This window comes from Sarcophilus harrisii, chromosome 5 (assembly GCF_902635505.1).
Source record: "Sarcophilus harrisii chromosome 5, mSarHar1.11, whole genome shotgun sequence".
Classification (NCBI taxonomy): Eukaryota; Metazoa; Chordata; class Mammalia; order Dasyuromorphia; family Dasyuridae; genus Sarcophilus; species Sarcophilus harrisii.
The window spans coordinates 150,573,021-150,597,526 of NC_045430.1; the positions used below are offsets into that span (position 1 = coordinate 150,573,021).

General features: G+C 33.9%; 1 long non-coding RNA gene across 3 annotated transcripts in view; it reads left to right on the plus strand.

Annotated features, from left to right (window-relative positions):
- LOC116419342 overlaps positions 1-24,506 on the plus strand; it is a 169,696-nt gene that overhangs the window by 13,703 nt on the left and 131,487 nt on the right. Inside the window, exon 2 of one of the 3 annotated variants that reach the window (XR_004229628.1) lies at positions 17,756-17,862. The exons of the other annotated variants lie outside the window; for them this stretch is intronic. This is a non-coding gene — a long non-coding RNA (uncharacterized LOC116419342). The remainder of the gene's footprint in view (positions 1-17,755; positions 17,863-24,506) is intronic. 3 annotated transcript variants of the gene reach the window in all.

Here is a 24,506-nt window from a genome sequence, read left to right on the forward strand (position 1 = left end):
CCTTCCAATTTATCCTATATGGCTCTACCAGAGTAATTTTTTCTAATTCATAGCTCTGACAATAACACTTTACTGATCAAAAGCCTTGATGATTTTTCCCTGACTAGGAAATAATGCACAATTTTCTTAGCTTTATAGATATATTTCAATAATCTCTACAGTATGGATCTAACCTATCTTTGTACTTTCATTTTATACCACTCCTCTTCATTTACTATGTGTTCTGGCTAAACTGTCTGCCCTATATTCCTTCAGATCTTTCCTATTTCTGTGCTTTTTCAAGAACCAATCAGAATGCCTGGAATAATTCAAAATAACTGTCGATAGCATAAAGTATTTGAGAATCTATCTACCACAGGAAAGTCAGGAATTATATGAGCAAAATTACAAAACACTTTCAATACAAATAAAGTCAAATTTAAATAATTGGAAAAAATATTAAGTGCTCTTGGATAGGCCGAGTGAATATAATAAGGATGATAATACTCTCTAAACTAATCTATTTATTTAGTGCTATACCAATCAGACTCCCAAGAAAATATCTTAATGAATAATATTAATAGCAACAAAATTCATATGGAAGAACAAAAGGTCAAGAATTTCAAGGAAATTAATGAAAAAAAAAGTCAAATGAAAGTGGCCCAGCTGTACCAGATCTAAAACTATATTATAAAGCAGCAGTCACCAAAACCATTTGGTACTGGCTAAGAAATAGATTAGTCGATCAGTGGAACAGGTTAGGTTCATAGGACAAAATAGTCAATAACTATAGCAATCTAGTGTTTGACAAACCCAAAGATCCCAACTTTTGGGACAAGAATTCATTATTTGACAAAATCTTCTGGGAAAACTGGAAATTAGTATGGCAGAAACTAGGCATGGACCCATCTTAACACCATACACCAAGATAAGATCAAAATGGATTCATGATTTAGACATAAAGAAGGGGATTATAAATAAATTAGAGGAATATAGAATAGTTTACCTCTCAGACTTGTGGAGGAGGAAGGAATTTGTGACCAAAGATGAACTAGAGATCATTATTGATCACAAAATAGAAAATTTTGATATCAAATTAAAAAGCCTTTGTACAAACAAAACTAATGCAAACAAGATTAGAAGGGAAGCAACAAACTGGGAAAACATTTTTACAGTTAAAGGTTATGATAAAGGCCTCATTTCCAAAATAGATAGAGAATTGATTCTAATTTATAAGAAATCAAGCCATTCTCCAATTGATAAATGGTCAAAGTTTATGAACAATTTTCAGATGATGAAATTGAAACTCTACCCATATGAAAGGGTGTTCCAAATCACTATTGATCAGAGAAATGCAAATTAAGGCAACTCTGAGATACCACTACACACCTGTCAGATTGACTAAGATGACAGAAAAAGATAATGATGAATATTGGAGGGGATGTGGGAAAACTGGGACACTGATACATTGTTGGTGGTGTTGTGAATGAATCCAACTCTTCTGGAGAGCAATCTGGAATTATGCCCCAAAAGTTATCAAACTGTGCATACCCTTTGATCTAGTAGTGTTATTACTGGGCTTATATCCCATAGAGATACTAAAGAAGGGAAAGGGACCTGTATGTGCCAAAATGTTTGTGGCAACCCTTTTCGTAGTGGCCAAAAACTGGAAATTGACTGGATGCCCATCAATTGGAGAATGGTTGGGTAAACTGTGGTATATGAATGTTATGGAATATTATTGTTCTGTAAGAAATGACCAGCAGGATGAATACAGAGAGGATTGGAGAGACTTACATGAACTGATGCTGAGTGGAATGAGCAGAACCAGGAGATCATTATATATAACAACAATAATGCATGAGAATGTATTCTGATGGAAGTGGATTTCTTCGACAATAAGAAGATCTAACTCAGTTTCAATTGATCAAGGATGGACAGAAGCAGCTACACCCAGAGAAGGAACAGTGGGAAATAAGTGTAAACTGTTTGCATTTTTTTGTTTTTCTTCCCAAGTTCTTTTTACCTTCTGAATACAATTCTTCTTATGCAACAAGAGAACTGTATAGTTCTGCACACATATAGTATATCTAGGATATACTATAACATATTTAACATGTATAACACTGCCTGCCATCTAGGGGAGGAGGTAGAGGGCGGGAAGGGAAACGTCGGAACAGAAGTGAGTACAAGGGATAATGTTGTAAAATATTATCCATGCATATGTACTGTTAATAAAAAGTTATAATAATAAAAAGAATGCCTGGAATGCCTTCCCCTGGAAAAGGAATATTTCATACCTCTATCTCAATAATCACAAGAAACATATTTCTAAATTGAATCAATCAATCAGAAATATGAGCTGGGTCCAAAAAAGTCCAAACATTTCAATTAAATCAGTCATTCATAGATTAAATGGGAAAAGTCCCTAATTAATTTGAATGTCTTTGAAAGCTATTGGATGAACTGGCATAAATTAGAGTGACATTGCATAGAAAGTATGCTCATATTAGTTGAGGAAACTTGATCACACCCTGTGAGGAAGTTTATAATTAAGAGATTTAAGCATCTGGTGAAAGAGGAGAAAGAGACAAGCTCTTGAAAAGGGATAATTAGAGGGGGTGGAAGAGAGAAGAAAAAAAAAAAACTCTGGATCTTCTGGTCTTATTCTCAGTCTCCTCTCCACTTATCTTGGTCAGAAGATGATATTTTGAGCATCAAAGGTGAGAAGATTTGGACCTGTTGGTATTTTAACCTTGTCCCTCAGACCACAACAGTGTCTATCCCAACAGGAATGTCCCCTAATAGGGGATAAAGACTTCTAGCAAACAGATGTTGTGAGTCATTCTTTACCACAAAAATATACTGTAAGTTTGACCCCATTTTCCTCTGGACTCTGCATGTGCCTATGTGCAACTAACTATGTTCCCAGTTTGGGGAACAACTTAGTGTGAGGGGGCTGTAGCTACCTGAGCTCTTGAAATCTGGCCTACTGGTATGAGTAAAGGGTTGGAAGAGTAGTTCCAGAGTCTACATGTGCTATATTCAGACATCTAATTGTGTGGTAGACATAAGATGGTTCTTCTCTCAAAGGTATTGAGACTATTCTCAAAACATGGTTGGCTCCTGGGAATAAAGTGTAAGGCTTTTCATGTTGCTCTCCAGTCACTTGAGTACAAAATAGGTAAAAGTATCTCCAGGTATTATCTCCGATCATTGGCTGGTGGATCACAATAGGCAACTCAAACAAAGGAACTTTTCTTGACTGAATCAGTTGGAGGTATCCTCAATACCTCTCACTACTGAAATACCCTTCGATGGCCAAGCAAATAATCTTTTGTTTCTATTGAATGATCTGTGAGTGTCGCATTTTGGGCCACTATCAAACATAAACTTTGGAAGGATTGGCCCGAGTTCAGTCCAGAATAGTTCAGATCCCATCCAAAGTAGTCTGATGAAATCAAGTTCCAGTTTATACATCTCTTCCTTAATTCCCCAATTTCTCCTGTCAGAAGCAACCTCTTCTTAACTGGATCTCATATAGCACTCTGTAGCTCTCCTATGAACTTACAATATTCTAATTTGTACCCTAGATATTTGAACATGTCATTTGTAAATGTGCAAATCCCTTGAGGAAAGTAATGTGTCTTGGTTATCTCTGTATTTCCCTCATTATACAGATCAGTACTTAATAGATATTAGATGACATAGGCTGAACTGAATGAACAGAGCTGACCTGACCTTATAAAAAGACTTGTCTTTCTTGGTAAAAATTAATGAAGGGCAGGGAAGAGTCTTGGATGCATTCTTGTTTGTCAGATAAGTTTGAATTGTTTCCATTCAGTAGGCAAGCGTTGAGATGTCCCATTAATGATTCAGCAGGCTTGATTACTAGTGTCAGATGTGGTATAACAATCATGTAATACAATGAGGAGAACTGGTAAAAATCATCTTATCCAACAACTTCTGTAGGTATTCATAGTCATCTCAAATGTTCTTTACCAGATCCTTTGCATGAAGGTGATGCCGGTGACAGCTTCTCTAAAGTTCCTATCTATGCATTCTTCAAATCCAGTGAAAGTAAAATATACATATTGTTAGAAATAATAATGTTGGGTGACTCATGCAATGCAAATACACAGCTTCAGATTTTTAGGAAGAAATTAGAATAAATTAATTAATGATAAAACATTACTATGCTTTAGGTATTGTACTGTTTTAAACAGGTTGATACAAGGAGACGAGACACTTTCTGTGTTCAAGTTGCATAGCTTCTAATGATGGAAGATAACATATAAAGGGCATTTAAAAGCAAGAATTGGTATGGCATATGTTAAAATGATTTAGAAATGCCAGGAAATTATATGGAGCCTTGGTTCTTGGAGTTATAAGGAAAAATCTTAATTATTAGAGCCCAGAAGCAGAATCTAAGTTTCTAGTAGAGGAAGGATGATGATGAAGATGATCAGAATATAGATAGTGTGGTGGTGATGATATTAATAAATAACATTGATGTAATGCTTACAGTTTGCTATGCACTGTGCAATGTACTTTGCAATCATTATCTTATTTGACCCTCACAACAACCTTGAAAGGGAGATGCTAATATTCTTCCTATTTTACAAATAAGAAAACTGAGGCAAACAGATTAAGTGACTTGCCCAGGATCACACATCTAGTGTTTGAGACAATTTGAATTCAGAGAAAGCTTATTTACTATACTAGGAGCAGAATCCAAAGTTCTGGTAGGAGCAAGATGAGAAGGATGAGTGCTCATCCAATTACCCTGCTCTTTAGGTATCAATGTTGAATATGTTACAAAAATCTGGGCCTTGACGTCATGTTGCCAAGACACAATTGTCTTGTTACCTAAGAAAGAACAGTGAAAAAGGCAAAAACCTCAATCCTGTATTTACAGGGCTACAAAGCAGTCTTGGAGAAAAGGATTTATGGTCTCTTCACTTCCAACACAGTGTCACTGAATTCCACCATTGGTGTCCAAAAGATCCACCAAGAAACCAGCAGAAGAGAGAATGATCAGAGACCAGGCCAAGTTTAGCTCAAGTCTTTTGAAAGATGCTTCCATATAGCCGATAACTATAATATGTTTAACAGACCAGAACCAATTACAGAATATCTCTATATGCTCTGTAATCTCTACAAGCCAATTCTATTCCATGTCATCACAATTCTTACAAAAGCAGGCTCCTCCACCTCATCATGTGGGGATATCCCCACCATCCAAGACTCCATGTACTGGCCCTAGGCCCTCATTACATTAGCATTATATAATCATACAGCTCTTTACAATTGCTCAAATAAACTTGCCTTTCTTAGATTTTTTTTTAGACTAATGTTTGTACTTTAAAGTTTCTACTCAACTCTAGAAGTTTTTTGTTTTGTTTTGTTTTGTTTATAAATCAAGAATATGTGAAAAGTCCTCCATTACATTAAGGGTTTATTTTTTTTCATAATAGAAGTATGATCAATTTTGCAGAATAAGTTGTTCTTGGTTTTAAGTCTATATCTTTTACATTTTGGAATATGGTATTCTAAAATATCTTTTTATTTTGAATAGATGCTATCAAGTCTTTTATGATTCTGATTATAATTACTTGGTACTTGAACTGTTTCGTTTTTTATTTTTTCTAAAGATTGCAATTTTTTCCTTTCATTTGTGAACTCTGGGATTTGACTATGACATTCCTGAGACTTTTAAAATTGGAGTACTTTTAAGATATGATGGATGGATGCCTTCTATTTTTATTTCACCCTCTAATTTTAATAGATTTGAACAGTTTTCATTTAAGATTTCTTTAAATATAATCTCAAAAGTTTTTTAAAATCATGGTTTTTACACAGTCCACTGATTCTAAACTATTTCTACTTGAATTGTTTTCCAAGTCAGTTGTTTTGAATATCAAGTATCATACATTTTCTTCTGCTCAATTTTGTTCAAATATTTCAAGCTTTGTCATGTAGTAATTGATTTTAATTTTGTCTATTGTAGTTTTCAGAGCTTCTATTTCTTTAATAAAGTTTACCACTTTCTCTTCTAAGCTACTTATTCTCCTTTCAATTCTTTCCTGAAAAGTTTTTATTTCACTTTTTCTTTTTTTTTAATCTCTTGCTTCATTTCCTCTAAATATTCATTTAGCTTTTGTAGAAAATCAATTTTTTTTCTCCTTTAAGTTTCTGCTTACAGTTGTTATAGAGTTAGACTTACAATGATTTTTATTACTGGGTGATATCTTCTTTGGCTTATTATCTGTCCAGTTTTAGTTCCCAAAATTGGGCCAATCTCTGCCCCGATGGGTTTTGGAGTATGGTGGTCAGCTTTGCTTAATCTTGACTTCCAGGTTCTTGTTTTGATCGTCACCTCCTGGGGTTTAGCTCCTCTGGATCTTTGAGGTTCGAAGCCCTGAATTTTCAAGCCCCTCTTTGGAATGTCCATACAGAGTGTTAATGTTATGATTGCCCCAGGGGCCTGAGCTACTGTACCCTTCTGAGCACTATTGTACCATACTCATTCCTAATTCCTGCTGCTCTCCAGGTTTTTCAAGATCCCCTTCCTGGAGCTTTTTTTTCTCCTCAACCCTCCTGGGCCTTTCTCAGGGGAACTCCCTGTTCTTGATGACACCTGGACAATATGCTTTTTAGACTACATAATTTCTTGGCTATCTATATTTGAGTCAAAAGGCTATCTTGTGTTCATGCTGGATTTACTACTGAGAGGCACTAATTTTTTGTGCAGTTATATTAAAGTTGTTGTAGTTTAGCATTGAATTTCTCAATGTTATTTGGTTTACTAGGAACTTCCTGGTTTTGCTAGAGTATATATTTGAGAGCTGAATAGCTTATCTTCTGTTTAGGCAATTGTTATCGGCTAAAAAATAGTTAGTTTCTTAGTATAATTCCAAATTACTTTCCAGAATGATTAGAGCAGTTCATAGTGTATTAGTGATTAGAAGTGAAGTAACTAGAACCAGGAAAAGAATATAACCAGTGACTACAATAATGTAAATGGAAAGAATAACAACAGCTAAACAACTGAAACTTAAAGGTGTGAAATTATGAAACTAAACCTAAATAAGAGATGTGAAGATATAATTCTTTTCCTTCCTTGTGAAGGTGTTGTGGGAAGGGGTGAAGAATAGGGATATTAATGTGGGACATTGTATATAATATCAGACTTAATTGACAAGTGGTTAAATTTTCCTGAATTGGTTTTGAAACATTTAAATATATTATTCTTTTTGTATGGTTTAGGTTAGGGATTAGGAAACAATAAAATAATATAAATAAAATCTAAGGATATATTTTTAAAAGAAATGATAAATAATTACAAAAAGCTATATTTTTCAGAAGGCCCTTACATACTCAATGTCTTAACTTCTTTCCTCCCCATAGGGCAGTCCATCAGTTCTCAGAGCCTTAGGTGCTATATAGGTTTTTCCCCTACAGAAAGAAATTATAGCCTCAGTATCTACGATCTATTAACAGAATAGCCAGTCAGATAAGTATTGACAACAGAAATTGTCTCTTTAAAATCTCTTACTTTCTGCTTACTGAGGGCACTGTCTCTGTCTAAGGCTCCCCCTGACTCAGCGTTAGGAAATCCATTTAACTCCCACTTAATGTCTGATTATCAACTTGTATCCTTTCATGGCTGTTTTAAGATCCTCTCTTTCAATAAATCACCCAGGACTATCTAGGTCACCTTCAATCCAGGTAAATTGACAGAAGGGGAAAAGGCAAAGGAACAATTTTTTTTACATGGAGGCTTCAAAGAAAACATAGTTCAATTCTTTATTTCAAATTCATTTAGTGGGTGTGTGTTTATGTGCATGTGCATTGTCTCTCCTTACTTAGATTCTCACTATAGAGTCTGCATCTTCCCCTAAAGGTATTCATAAAGTACCCCATTTCTACCTAAACATTCGCTCTTCATCTCCAGGTGAGGAAGCCCAACCTAATCGGTCTGTATCATAGAGGCAGAATCATATCATGAAGAGAACTGGACTCAGGAGATAATTGGATTTGAATTTTACTTCTGACACCTAATGGTTGAGGGACCATGGATTAACCATTTAATCTGTGAAGCTCGATTCCCTCATCTAAAAAGTGGAGATTAAAATATCTATTATTAAGATACCATAGTGAACTATCTACCTCACAGGTATATAGTAAGAATCAAATGAGATTGTGTATGTAAAGTGCCTTATACACATTAAAGTCCCAGATAGTAGAAAATGGAGGTCCATACCTGTAGACCCTGCTGTGGGTGAGGCAGAGGCTAAGGGGTCAGATCTGTGGTAAATTGCTGATGAGGCACCTGAACTAATCCAGGGATTGATATCTGTGAGAGCAAAGGGAGACCTACAGGGGAACAAACTCTGTCCCAAATCAAAAACAAAAGAGCTTCCAGGCTGATCAGTAGTAGGATTAAGGCTACTTTACTTCTAACAAGAATGAAACATGAACCCTAATTTTTTTTCCCCTGAAGCAATTGGAGTCAAGTGACTTGCCTAGGGTCACACAGCTAGGAAGTGTTAGGTGTCTGAGGTCATATTTGAACTCAGGTTCTCCTGTCTTCAGGGCTGGTGCTCTATCCACTGCACCACCTAGCTGCTGCACCACCCCCCAACACCTAATCTTATACAAAATAGAGGGAAGAAGTCAAATGTGAATATTTACTGTTATTTTTCTTTGGATAATAGGTATGTGTGAATTTTTCCTGAATATGCGCATATAGTGTCACCAAAATCATAGGATGATAGGAGCATAAATTAGATCTGGAACAGCCTTGAAGGCTATCTAGTCCAACCCTTCTCATGTTTTAATTGATTTTGCAAGATTTCTGTGAGATTGAATGATTTTCTCAAATCTTATAAGTGGTGAAATTGATATTTGAACCCAGATATCTTAACTCCGATCTAAGGCTCTTCCTAGTACGCCACAAACGACAACAACCTCGTTGTGCTCTTAAAGGATTAGGGATCCAATGGGGCTTGAAATATGACAAGACCACCACTCATTTCCAGGTTCACTGGTCCACACAGAAGTTGTATCAAGGATTTTATCAGGGGAGAAAACATGGACATATATAAGCATATATGCAAAATGCTATAAATAAATAAATAGATAAAATAAATACAAGATCAATTTGGACAAACCTCTATTACACATGGAAAGGATCAAAGAATATCAGTCTTACAGATGAAAGTTTCTTTAAAGGGTATCTGGTTGAAATGCCTTATTTTAAAGATAAGGCCCAGTGGGGTTAAATAATTTCCTTGAGGTCATACAGGCAACCAGCTGATTTTTTAGCACCTGCTCATTCCAGTGCACCTGCTCCTGGAGGAGATGGTATTTGAACTGTGCTCTAAAAGGAAAGAAGGATTCTGAGAAGAGGAAGTAAGAAGGGAAAGTATTCCAGACATGGGGGCTATCTCTGCAAAGGACCGGAGATGCAAAGTGGAGGATTGCTCGAGGAATAGCTAGTTAGGTCAGCTGATGTGAAGGACATTTACTATTTATTATAATCTTGGAAAGATAGATGAGGATGTTGAAACAGAGTTAGTAAGGGCCAGAGCATTTAAAGGTGTGTCTCTTCCTGGGAATCAGTCTAGCACATTTCCCCTTAAGATATTACAAAAGAATTATTCTGAAATTATCAAAGCATCACCCATAGACATTCAAAAGACTGAAAGAAATAAGAAACCAAGAAGACATACTATCACTATATTATACCACAGCATGTCTTTGCACATGTACATGGCAAAGCATTTGAGATCCTCCATCTTATCTTGTCTCCTTTGATTTTAGGTTAGTTTATTGATGTTTCTGCACAATGATGGGAGAGGGGACAAAAAGGGAAATGAAGGAAAAGGAGGAGGAAGAGGGAAAAGGAAGGAAGGAAATTATACTGTGCCAGTTTTCTTGTTCTACTTTCTCCTTTTTGTTTTTCCTGCTAACAGAACTCTTTTTCTCATTCTCTCATCTTCTGAAGACTTCTTTTTAAAAAATAATTTTAATTTTTGTTAATTAAATATTTTAATTTAATTTAATTTTTATTATGTGTATAATATAAACATTAATTTAATAAAAATGCATATGCATAATAAAATAAATAAAAAATAATTTAAAAATACCTTTTAAAATAACATTAAAAAATTACAAATAAAAAAATAAAATTTACTTTTATCTCCTGCTCTTGGAAGGCAGAATCTTCTTATACATAATTCTTGGCATTAGCTTGCCATAACTCTTCATCTTTCTTTCCCTTCCTCCAGTTCTAGAACGAGAACTGAACCAAATATGCCATTGTTACTAAAAAGATTGTGTAAATTTCTCCCTCTATAGCTTCACTTATCATTGCTGTAATTTTCTATATCAGAATGACTGCCTTATCCCTTTGTTGTTGGCTCTCTCTCTACACAATTTAAGTTTTCTGAGGAGGATTTTCTTTGTTTTTGCCTTTGGGCTGTAAGAAAAAATGAACTGAATTAGATGATCTCGGAGCTTCATTTCAACTCTGATGATTCTATACTCATATGAGTGACATGATGAGTCTTTTTAGGAAGATTATAATACATTATTTATCTTTGAACCTCCCCAAAGACTAGGTAGTACTTTATATATTTGCCGGGGGGAGAGGGGGGAGGAACTGGATCTATTATTTCATTGATATAGGAAACTCCATATAGGAAATACCCTATACTTACACAGTTCAACATCTGATCTACAATTTTCCTGATCTGCAAAGTTGCCTAAGATACTGAGAATTTAAGTGACTTATTCAGAGTTACAGATAGTATATGTCAGAGGTAGGACTCTAACATTATTGTTGTTCAGTTGTGTCCTACTCTTTGTGACCCTGTGGGACCACAGCACATCAGTACCCTACTTGGGGTTTTCTTGGCAAAGATACTGAAGTAATTTTCTATTTCCTTCTCCAGTCAATTAAGCCAAATAAAAGTTAAATGATCTGCTCAGGATTACACCTAGTGTCTAAGGCTGGTTTTAAACCAAGTTTCTAACTTCAGGTCCAGAGCTCTAGTCACTAAGACATTTAAAAAGTGATGGAGAAAATGTAGACAATGCAGATCAAACTTAAAATTGTGTCCTGCATGAAATTTTTTTTTGGAGAGTCAGTGGTTAAACATTTACCAGGAGACATCTCCTCAGCTATTTATGTAGATGTTGTCTCCCCCATTAGAATGCAATCTCCTTACTTACTAGTGAACATGATCAAAACAGAAAAGCATGCAAAGACTTGTATGAACTGATGCAAAATGAAATAAAGTCAGAAAAACAAAATATTATAAATGGAAAATGCAATAAAATAATCAAACCTGAATTATGGGAAATTGTGATGGATAAGCTTGGTCCCAAAGAAAGGAGATAAGATTATTTCCCTCCATTTTATTGAAGAGATAGAAGACTGGGTTGGAGAACATAGCTTATAATGTCAGATATTTTTTGCAGGTTATTTAGTCTTATGGAACTTTGGGGAGAGAAATGGGGGAAGGATGCAATGAGAAATGTATTTGATATAGAAATAGAAATTATCAATGATTTTTATTATAAAAACAATGTAAATGTTGAAGGTGGGAATTATTTTTCCTTTTTCTTTATATACCCTATGCTTAATGCAATGTCTGGAACATCATAAATGTTCATTGACTGATTGATGTGAACACACATATACATACCAAGTATAACTTGGGTGTTTTAAAAGTTTAAATAATTACTTTTATAAGTGTAAAAATATTTAACAACCTGATATCTTTAAAAAGTACAAGGAAAAAAACATGGAAAGTATTGCCAGCCCAACAGTTATAGGAACACTGCCCTGGAATAGAAGTGGTATACAGCAAAAAGTCATCACTCCTCTGTCTCATCTGAATTCTTCTGCCCCAATTGATTCTTTGCAGCTTTCAACTCCAACTTCCCTCAAGCTCCTATCCTCCCAGCCCAACTACTCCAGTATTCCATAGCAGCTCTGTTGTTTTTCTATTTGTTCTTCAATTTGACTTGATGTGCTCTCTTCTCTGAATTCTGCTTTTGTCTATTTTTTGGCACTTCCCAACTTCTATTTTATTTTTTTCCTTGTGGTTACACTTGGCTCGTTCGCACATACAAGAAAATGGGTTGGGCAAACATTATGATATTCCACGGGATTGACTAGTCACTCTTACAGATGTTTTTGAGTAGGTGGTGAACAACAACAACAATAATGATGACAATGATGATATAATAAAACTAATATTTATGTAGTGTTTTAAGGTATGTGAAGTGTTTTAAATACTAATTTGATTCTCCTAACAACCTTTAAAAGTAATGCTATTATTATCCCCATTTTACAAGTAAGAAATTGAGTCTGAGAGGTTAAGTGTCCAGGATCACATAACTAGTGTCTTGAGAAAGATTTGAAGTCTGTTCTCACTGACTACAAGTTCAGAACTCTAAAAACATTACTCTATCTTGTTGCTTCAGGTACAAAAGATAGTTAAAACAGAGTCTCTGTGTACATAGAGCTTAAAATCTATTTGGGGAGACAGGTCTTTCACTTATGAAAAAAAAATTAAAGAATAGCTAAATGCTGATTTTTGTGGTATCAACAAAAATGAAGGACCTGTGACTTCAATGACACAGGAAAGGCCAGAGGGAAGAAACTCACTCTGCCAAAGGATCTTGGCACCCTTTCATTAACCTACAGTCTTTAGAGAATAGCATTGAACACTGAGAAGTTAAGTGATTTGCCCCTGATTATAGTCAGTGACTTAAACTTTGTCATCCTAGCTCCAAGGCAAGGTCTTTTCATTTTGCCAGGCTTTCTCTAAAAAAAAAAAAAAAAAAAAAAGCCACATGATAAGCTATTTTGGTTTGAACTTCTTTAAGTTTCAATCCAAAAGTTTAAAAATAATAACATTTAAAAAGGCTTTTGAAAAAAAATCAGAATGGGTATAATTAGTAGGATGCTAGCTCTTGAAATCATTTGTAGTTATTGATTTTGGAAAGAAAACTGGATTTGAGTTCCTTCTCTTACGTTCCCTAGCTGTGTGACCCTGGAAAAGTCATTAAACTTCTCTAAACCAGGGTTATATCTTGGTAACAAAGATATAGGAAAGACCCATTTAATAAATTAATGTTGTTCACAGCAATTAGCATATTGCTTTTCATGGAGAAGATGCTTAATCAATGGAAGTGTAGTCACATTCTTTCTTTCCTATTACCTCTGCCTCTTTGTAAGGGAACATTTAAAAATTTCCATTTCTAAAAACAATAGCAAATGACACTCATTAGTTAAAGTATATTTGTGATGACAAGTTCACTGACACTTTTTTTTCATTCAGACTATTTCTTTATCATAATCACAGTCGATATTGTTCAGGATTACTTAAAACTGGAGCTTATCTAACATAATAGTTAACAGTAATTTATGTGGTATTTTAAGATTTTGCAAAGTTCTTTATCAATATCTCATCTTGCCTCATAATCACCTTGGAGAGTAGAGGTGTCATTATTAGTCCCATTTTACAGACAAGAAAGAAGAGGTTAAATTTTAAATTGTTCAGGATAATACTGCTAGTAAGTGACTAAGACTGGATTTAAACTTGGTTATTTCTAACTCTTGGTCCAGCACTCTATCCATTTGGGCCATTTAGTTGCTTTTATGGCTGAAATCTATACTAAGACTTTTTTTTTTAGTTTTGTAATTGATATGTTCAATTATGATAAGAGTTTTTCCTATATTGAATCAAATCTGCACTACTGATATAAATCACATCTGGTCATAATGTATTTTCCTGTTGAAAAGTTGTAATCTCTGCTAATATTTTATTTAAAATTTTTGCTCAGTATTCATTAGGGAGGTTGGTATGTAATTTTCTTTCTCTATTTTGACTCTTCCTGGTTTGGGTAGCAGTGCCATATTTGTATGATAAAAGAAATTTGACAGGAGAACTTCTTTGCCCTTTTCCCCAAATAGTTTGTATAATATTAGAATTAATTGTTCTTTAAAAGTTTGATAGAATTCACTTATAAATCCATCTGGTCTTAAAGTTTTTTTTAGAGAATTCATTGATGGCTTTTTCAAATTTTTATTTCTAAACCGGTGTTCTTTAAGTATTTTATTTCCTTTTCTGTTAATCTGGACAGTTTATATTTCTATAAATATTCATCCATTTCAATTAGATTGTGAGATTTGTTGGCATGCAATTGGGCAAAATGTCTCCTAATTATTATTTTAATTTCCTTTTAATTGGTGATAAGTTCAGTCTTTTCATTTTTGATGCTGGTAATTTTGTTTTCTTTTCTTTTTCTAATCAAATTAAGCAAAGATTTATTTTTTTCATAAAACCAAATTTTAGTTTTATGTATTAGTTCAATAATTTTCTCACTTTCAATTTTATTAATCTTTCCTTTATTTTTAGAATTTCTAATTTAGTATTCAATTGGAGTTTTTAATTTGTTCTTTTTCTAGCTTTTTTAGTTGCATGTCCACTTCATTTTTCTTCTCTTTATTGTATGCAAATAAGCATCTACAAATACAAAACTTCCCCTAAGAACTGCTTTGGCTACATCCCATAAATTTTAGTATGTTGCCTCATTATTGTCATTCTTTTGCATGAAAATATTGATTGTGTCTATGATTTGTTGTTTCACCCACTCATTCTTTAGGGTAAGATTATTTAGTTTCCAATTAATTTTTGGTCTATTTTTCTCTGGTCCTTTATTGCATGTAATATTTATTGCATCGTGATCTTAAAAAGATGCATTTACTATTTCTGCTTTTCTACATTTGATTTTGAAGGTTTTATGCCCTAATATATGGTAAATTTTTGTATACATACCATGAACCACTGAGAAAAAATCATACTCCTTTTTTATTAAAGCTTTTCAATTTTCAAAAGATATGCATGGATAATTTTTCAAAATTAACCCTTGCAAAACCTTATGTTACAATTTCCCCCCCTTACTTCCACTCCCTCTCTTAAATAGCAAGTAATCCAATATACATTAAACATGGTAAAAATATATGTTAAATCCAATATATGCATACATATTTATACAATTATCTTGCTGTACAAGGAAAATCAAATCAAAAAAGGAAAAAATGAGAAAGAAAATAAAATGCAAGCAAAAAACAATAACAATAATGAAAATGCTATGTTGTGATTCACTCAGTTTCCACAGTCCTCTCTCTGGGTGTAGATGGCTCTCTTCATCACAAGATCATTGGAACTAGCCTGAATCATCTCATTGTTGAAAAGAACCACATCCATCAGAATTGATCATTATATAATCGTATTGTATAATGATCTACTGGCTTTACTCATTTTACTTAGCATCAGTTCATTTAAGTCTCTCCAGGCCTTTCTGAAATCATCCTGATGATCGTTTCTTATAGAACAATAATATTCCATAACATTCATATACCATAACTTGTATAGCCATTATCCAACTAATGGGCATCCATCCAATTTCTTGCCACTACAAAAAGGGCTTCCACAAAAATAAAAAGAATACTCCTTTCTGTCTCCATTTAATTTTCAATTGATTCAATTGTTTCAATCAAAATTCTATTTATCTTCTTAACTTATTTCTTATTTATTTTGTGGTTTGATTTACTTAGTTCTGAGAGAGCAAGGTTGAGATTCCCTACTAGTATAGTTTTGCTGTCTATTTCTTCTTGCAGCTCTCTTAACTTCTCTAGGAATTTGGATGCTATACCTCTTGGTGCATATATGTTTAGTATTGATATTACTACATTGTCTATGATATCCTTCAGCAAGATAAGAGTTTCCTTCCTTATCTCTTTTAATTAGATATATTTTTACTTTAGCTCAATCTGAGATCAGGATCATTGCTCCTGAACCCCTCCCTTTTTTTTTTTTTTTTTTTTACTTCAGCTAAAGAATAGTAGATTCTTTTCCAGCCTTTTACCTTTATATTGTATGTATCACTCTGCTTTAAAAGTATTTCTTGTAAACAACATATTGTAGGATTCTGGCTTTTAATCAGTTTACTATCTGCTTCCGTTTTATGGGAGAGTTCATCCAATTCACATTCACAGTTAAAATGACTAATTATGTATTTCCTGCTATCTTATTTTCCCCAGGTTATACTTTTCTCTTTCCTTTCTTTCTTTCCCTTCTCCCCAGTATTTTGCTTCTGACCACCAACTCCCTTAGCCTTCCTCTTTTAAAGCCCCTCCCCCTTTCTTATGTTTTTCCCCTACTACTTCTGTTTTCCCTTCTATTAGCCTCCCCCTTTTCTTTCCCCTTTCCCCTCCAATTTCCCTATAGGGTGAGACAAACTTCTCTGTGAAGCTAAATGTATTTGATATTCTCTTCTTTGAGCCAAATCTGATGAGAATAACATTCACACAATGTTCATCTCTCTCCTTTATTTCCCTCAATTGTAATAGTTCTTTTTTGCCTCTTCATAAGATATAATTTACTCTATTTTACCTCCATTTTCCTCTTCTTCCAGTACAATCACTTTTCCACCTCTACTTTCTTTTTTATATTATCACAATATAATCAAATTATATCTGCACCTGCTAAGTATAGCCATAATATATAGTTCTTAAGCATTCTTTCCTTTTTAGCTTTTTATGATTCTCTTGAGTTCTATATTTGGAGATCAAATTTTCTGTTTAGCTCTAATCTTTTCATAAGAAATAAATTCACCTGTATCATTAAATGTCCATCTTCTTCCCTGAAAGACAGTGCTCAATTTTGCTGGATAGTTGATTCTTGGCTGCAATCCAAATTTCTTTGCCTTTTGGAATATGATTCCAGGCCCTTAAATCCTTTAAAATGGAAGTTGCTAGATCCTGAGTAATACTTATTGTGACTTTTCAATATTTGAATTGTTTTTTCTTGCTGCTTGAAATATTTTGTTTTTGATCTGATAATTCTAAAATTTAGCTATGATATTCCTTGGAGTTTTCATTTTTGAGGTCTGTTTCATGTGAATTCTTAGTGAAAGATTAGTGAATTCTTTCAGTGGCAATTTTATATTTTACCCTCTGGTTCTGGGACATCAGAGCAATTTTCTTTAATGATTTCCTGAAAGATGATGTCTAGGCTCTTTTTTTCATCATGTTTTTCAAGAAGTCCAATAATTCTTAGATTGTCTTGCCTAGATCTATTTTCCAGGTCACTTGCTTTTCCAGTGAGGCATTTTATATTTTTGTCTATTTTTTTTTTTTTTTTTTTTTTTTTTTTTTTTTTTTTTTTGGTGGTGTTTGACTGATTCTTGATGTCTCATTGAGGCATTCATGTCTCATTGGGACATTTATGTGTCATGAGTCAATCATTTATTTTTAATGAGTTTTTTGTTTAATGGATTTTTTCCATTCCACAAATTCTGTTTTTCAAGAAGTTGTTTTCTTTTTCCATTTTATCAAATCCATTTTGTAAGGAGTTATATACTTTTTCCATTTCTCTAAATCTATTTTGTAAGGAGTTTTCTTCAGATAATTTCTGTGTTTCACTTTCCAAACTCTCCTGCAATGTTTTCATTTCTTTTCCCCATTTTTCTTCTAACTCTCCTTTAAGATCCTTTTTGAATTCTTCCAAGAGAACCTTGTAAAATGGAAACAACTCATATCACCCTTTGGGGCTTCATCTAGAGATGATTTGCTTTTAGTGTCCTCAGGTTTTGAGGTGTATTCTAATCTTTCTCCATTAAAAACTATCTATGGTCAGAGGGTTTTTAAAAATTTTGTTTGTTTTTGTTTTTTGCTTATTTTTTAAAGGTTGAAGTCCGCTCTTAGAAGAAAGGAGAGATTGTCCCAAGTCCCAAGTTTCCTCTATAGGCAACAACAGCTGTCCTGGGGCTAGTGCTGCTGACTTCCAGTGCTGGGTGGGTATGGTCAACTCCTTCATTATTCTGGGGTTCAGAGGCTCACTATTTGCCTTTTGTATTTACATTGCCTGTTTTACAGCTAATCTGCTGATTTGCTGGCTTATAACCAGCACAGAGTAGCCAATGCTGCTGTATTTTGGCTAAGAGCCTCTGGAGCATGGATGCCATACCACCCTAAGTGCTTGTACTGTGCCTCCACTTGGCCACCTACCCCTATCCCCTACCCAATTGAAACAGACCTTTTTTTGAAGTTCTTCCAAAATTTCTTCAGCTGGAAATTTGTTACACTCCAATTATTTGCAGGTTCTGTCATTCCAAAACCAGTAGTTCAGAGGCTTGATTTGGTGTTGATCCGAGTGATATCAGGAAGAGCTCATATAAAGACCTGTCTCCTTTCTGCCCTTTTGGCTTTGCTCCCATAATAATCTTTAAGTAAAAAAATAATAAACTTATAAGGTGGTTATGACAGATGCTCTCATGTTACATATATTTCTATTAAAAATTCTGAAGGCTATTGATGGGGCTAACATCAAATAAGAAAGAAGTTTGAAATATTAAAGAATAAGGTTAGAACAAAAAGGTGAAACAAAAAATAGGATTGCTGGTTGGGCAAATATAATGCCAAATTAAACAATTTCATATAGTTTGTTGCTATTTGTTATATCAAGAGTAGTTATTTTTAGATTGGAAAGGAAACTAAACTTCATTAAGATGGACAAAAAGACCAAGATAGAATAGTTTCCAGAATCCAGTTTAAGCTCCATCAAACAGGAATTATTTTTTATTTTGTGTTTTTTATCCCCAGTGCTTTATAAATATAGTAAATATCTAATAAATTATTTCTGGTAATGCAAATTAAGACAACTCTAAGATACCACTACACACCTGTCAAATTGGCTAAGATGACAGGAAAAAATAATGATGATTGTTGGAGGGGATGTGGGAAAACTGGGACATTGATGCATTGTTGGTGGAGTTGTGAACGAATCCAACCATTTTGGAGAGTAGTTTGGAACTATGCTCAAAAAGTTATCAAACTGTGCATACCCTTTGATCCAGCAGTGTTACTACTGGGATTATATCCCAAAGAGATTATAAAGAAGGGAAAGGGACCTGTATGTGCACGAATGTTTGTGGCAGCCCTTTTTGTAGTGGCTAGAAACTGGAAACTGAATGGATGTCCATCAGTTGGAGAATGGCTGAATAAATTGTGGTATATGAATATTATGGATTATTACTGTTCTGTAAGAAATGACCAACAGGATGATTTCAGAAAGGCCTGGAGAGACTTACACGAACTGATGCTGAGTGAAATGAGCAGGACCAGGAGATCATTATATACTTCAACAACAATACTATATGATGACCAGTTCTGATGGACCTGGCCATCCTCAGCAACGAGATCAACCAAATCATTTCCAATGGAGCAGTAATGAACTGAACCAGCTACACCCAGAGAAAGAACTCTGGGAGATGACTAAAAACCATTACATTGAATTCCCAATCCCTATATTTATGCCCACCTGCATTTTTTATTTCCTTCACAAGCTAATTGTACAATATTTCAAAGTCTGATTCTTTTTGTACAGCAAAATAACATTTTGGTCATGTATCCTTATGGTGTATCTAATTTGTATTTTAATGTATTTAACATCTACTAGTCATCTTGCCATCTAGGGGAGGGGGTGGGGGGGGTAAGGGGTGAAAAGTTGGAACAAGAGGTTTAGCAATTGTTAATGCTGTAAAGTTACCCATGTATATAACCTGTAAATAAAAGGCTATTAAATAAAAAAAAGAATAAATTATTTCTGGTTTATACTGGAGAAAAGACAATGAGAAAGCACCTTCTCACAATAAATGAATTAAAGTCCTCAGATAAATTATTTCCCAATGTATGTATGTATGTGGATAGAACTTATAGATGTAAATGAGGAACAATTGTCAGTAAATTTTGAGAACTCATTAAGAGAAACTTGAAGATCAATAAATATCCATAATTTATCAAAAATTATAAAAATAGATTCTGGAAAATATAAATATGTAAGCTAACATTGATTTCATTTATAATTCTGAATTTATTATTAAAATATAATTTATTAAACACTTAGGAGAAAAAAGATAATGAGGGCAATAACATGAATTTCCTAAGAATGTTCTTGCCAAATTAATCTTATTTTCTTTTTTGATAAAGGTTATATTTCATTTTCTGACAAGGCTGGTATAACTTTCTCACAAAAAATCTGACAAATTCTTTGATGATATCTATTTGGATAAGGTGATAAAATGTGAACTGAGTAATATTCCACTTAGGTGGATTCACAGATGGTTGAATAACCTATTGCAAAGAATATCAGCTCATCAGTTGATGTCAATTAAAGGGGGAGGTGGTATACAGTAGTGAAACACAATATTCTGTTCTGACTCTGTTTCATTCAGCACTTTTGCAAATTTGTAAGAGCAAGCAAAAAACAAGCTTAAATATTTTTCAGCTAACAAAACTATGGGTAATAATTATTATAATAATCAATAGAATTAGAATTCAGAACCATAGGCTGGAGTCAATAAAACAAAAAAAAATGAAAGAAAAAAAATTTACCCTTAGATTTAAAAAATTGCATATTTTATAGGAAGCAGAATAGAGGAAGGGAATATCCAGGGAAGATCATATGATTTGATGTCATTTCATTTTTTCAAAGACCTGAGGGTTTTAATTGACCACAAGGTTAGTATAAGCCAGTAGCAAAATAATAATAATAATAATAATAATAATATAGTTTCTAAAAAAAAATTTGTGCCAAGGTAGTATTTAAGGAAGCACAGATCAAAGAAAAAAGTATCTCATCATAGTTTTAATTTCAGATGTTCCTATTTAAAGTGGACATTACCACTTTAACCAATTGAATAAGGATTTTAGAGAGTACAGAGAAAATACTGATCAAATTGGTGATGATATGGACCCTAGGAACATATAATCTAGCAGTAGAAGATAATTATGGAAACATTATAAAAATTTTTTTTAAATCCAAGAGATTATATAAAGAGTTTTTCCTTTAAAAGGGGGGTGGGGAATGAAAGTTGAACTAGAATAAATGAGTGGCAGTTTTTGTGAAGAGTTTGGCTCAATATAAGGATGAACATGCTGGTACTCACAGCTGTCCAATAATAGAACAGTTTGCTTTGCCAAATACTTAGCAAACCATCATTAGAAAAGTCAAACCAAAGCTAGATGGATGATCATCTGTTAGAGATGGTATAGATGGGAAAGAGTTTAGACTGGATGACCTCCAGAAAGTTTCTTTCAACTCTATTTCGCCATGACTTAAACTTAATAAGTGATTGTTAGTATGTTTAATGGAATATTGAATAAATAGAAGATTAGGACCCATCTTTGAAAAAGATTCATTGAAGACAATTAGAACATGTCTATAAGCACAGATTAGAGGTAATCATTATATTTAATGACAATGAAGTCATGGAAGACTCTGTAGTGAAGCTCCAAATGGGTTAACCAAATAGATTTAATTTAGCATCTTCAGTTCAATTAATACTGGTCATTCTATTTCTTGGAGTACATAAATAGCAATTACTTTGAAGAAGACTTTGAAGGTTGAGAAATGGAGTAATAAAGGCATGTAATAGATAAGTTTTAAATGAATCGGTATTTTAGAAAAAAGGACGATTCATAATAATTGGGACAAGCTTTATGATGTCATGGAACCACAGGAAGAATCATCATTCTATGTTATGGTACTATAGGGTATAACTCTCTGCAACTGATAAATTCTTGAATTTTATAACTTCAGGGACACATGATTTAATTGCTGTGCAATGATGAATAACTAGCAAAGGGCAATGAGGCTTTAGCTTAAGATGCTGGCTTCTTGGGAAAGTGATAGGTTTCTTCTTTATGTCAAATCATTTTTATAAAACCTTCTACCTCAACTCATGATCCTCATGTGCCCTGCTCTGCCATGTAATGCAGCTACCATTCCTGGGCCACTCCAGAACTACTTCACACTGTCAAAGTCTCATTATCTTGGTGTCCTTCATATAGAACCTGATTTCTCAGGGATTCTTCTGAGAATTAAGACTAGACTCATCTCTCTTCTAGTCTGTATGTAACTACACTTGGACTTTCTTCTGGATCACCTATCTATCTTCCCATAATCCTCATCCCTACCTAACTGCTTTCCTCCCAGGTAAAAAATACAACTAGTCATATTTCCTCTATCTAAGCATATCATGATCCTGTTATAATTTAGTAAATGGTCTTTAAGAGTTGCTATGGCTGAAAAAATTTATATCTTCATGAAAAATCTGATGATGAGCTTCCCTAAACTTGGCTGGGCAAAATGTTCGAAATCTTACCAGCTTAATATTCACAGAGTTTCTTCTGTGTTGCTGCAGCATTTAAGAAGCCAATGTATCAATGAGACATTGGAATCAGATTTGGGTAGAAAACTGATGAATACATGAAAAAAGTAACAAAACCATTTATCTTCTGTTTTATATGACTGAAAGGCAATAGGGCTTTGGGATGCAGCATGGTCCAATGGAAGTTGTTGATAGAGACACCGGACTCAGATTCTGCTTTGGATACTTAGCATCTATACGAACTTGGATCAAATTACTTAATCTTATTAAATTTTCTTATCTCAAAGATGAAAGGGATGGATGACAGGCTGTCTAATTTCTGTCAAGCTCTAAATTTGTTCTCCTAAATAACTTGAAAAAACCCAGATAGTCAAATCAGAAACATTTAAAATTTTCTTGATAGCATTTAAAAGCATGCCTAAAATGACACTGTTTAGAGAAAAAACCTGGGAGGAAAGCAGTTAGGTAGGGATGAGGATTATGGGAAGATAGATAGGTGATCCAGAAGAAAGTCCAAGTGTAGTTACATACAGACTAGAAGAGAGATGAGTCTAGTCTTAATTCTCTCAGAAGAATCCCTGAGAAATCAGGTTCTATATGAAGGACACCAAGATAATGAGACTTTTGACAGTGTGAAGTAGTTCTTGAGTGGCCCAGGAATGGTAGCTGCATTACATGGCAGAGCAGGGCACATGAGGATCATGAGTTGAGGTAGAAGGCTTTATAAAAATGATTTGAAATAAAGAAGAAACCTATCACTTTCCCAAGAAGCCAGCATCTTAAGCTAACGCCTCATTGCCCTTTGCTAGAGACTCCCTCATTAAGGAGTCATAAGACTTGGGTTCTAATCCTAACATTGTACTCACCAGCTGTATGATGTTGAGCACATTTATCAACTTCTCTAAGTGTCTGCTTTCATCTGTAAAGATAATGATATCTGTCTACCTCACAGTACTACCATGAAGATCAAATGAGACCATGATGAATTTGCATGTACATTAGAGAAAAGTAAGCTGTACTTCATAGAGATTCACAATTATGTATATCATTCTCTTTTCATGTTCTATAAAGCACATTTACACAGATTACTAGACAGTTAGGTGATACAGTGGATAAAATGCTAGATCAGGAGTCAAGGAGACCTGGGTTCAAATTCTGCCTCAGATACTTACTAGCTATGTGAGCCTGGGCAAATCACTTTATTCCTTTTAGCTTGTCTACAAAATGAGGGTAATAAAAATACCTGCCTCACCGAGTTTTATGAAAATCAAATGAGATAAGATTTAGAAAATGTTTTGCAAATCTTTAAGTGTTAAGTAATATAAATGATATAGAACATGATTTACAAATAATTATTATGGAGAAAAAGGCATTTTATTTGTTACCTTAGAATAAAAAATATTTAAAGAAAGTACTTTTAGATCTATAAAGCATCATAAAATATAAGATGTTATTTTTATACAAACTAAAAAAAGATTAGTATAAAGTGCAGGGTTTTTTTTTATATTATTGTTCTCCTATCATCAACTGTTCAATGAATGCTGTTCAGTGAAGCTCATTCAATGAATGAGAGCTGAATTTTTTTTTATAAAACTAGAAATTATTTATTTTGATCTATTTTACTTTTATAGATATCCATAGAGGAAAATTTCCATCTTCTTTGGTCCCAGTATGTTCCAGTATTTCAAAGCTCTTACAATCAATCAACCACAAGACCTAATGTGACCTACTTTATCCATCCAAGTTTTGTCACAGAAAGATAAAAGTGCTAGTAAGCTCAATAGAACATAGAAACAGAATTTTAGAGATCTAACCAGATCTAACCAGAAAGCCTAAGTCCTAGAAATATTATACCTTAAAAAAATTTTCCTCCACAAAATATTTTTTCCGAATTCTACTCCTGCTCCTCCATCAACAGAACTGGCAGTCCAATGCAAAGGTTCATACTTTAACAAGTAGTATAATTCTTGGTGCTGAGAGGTGATAGCTGACATCTCGCAGCCATTGACCACATTGTACCTTTTATTGGTAGTAATCCTTTTGTGGCAACTAGAATTGATGTAATGGATGAAATATTAGATTTGGAATAAAGAAGATCTGAGTTTGAATCCAAACACAGAATTTACTACTTAGGCAATCTATGTAATCAGGTTACCTGAGGCATTTAACATCTCTAAACAGTGACACTGGTGTCATTACTATTTTACAAACAAGACACTCCATCTCTCAGTTCCAAGCTGCCCTTCTTGCCTGGAATGCATTTCCTC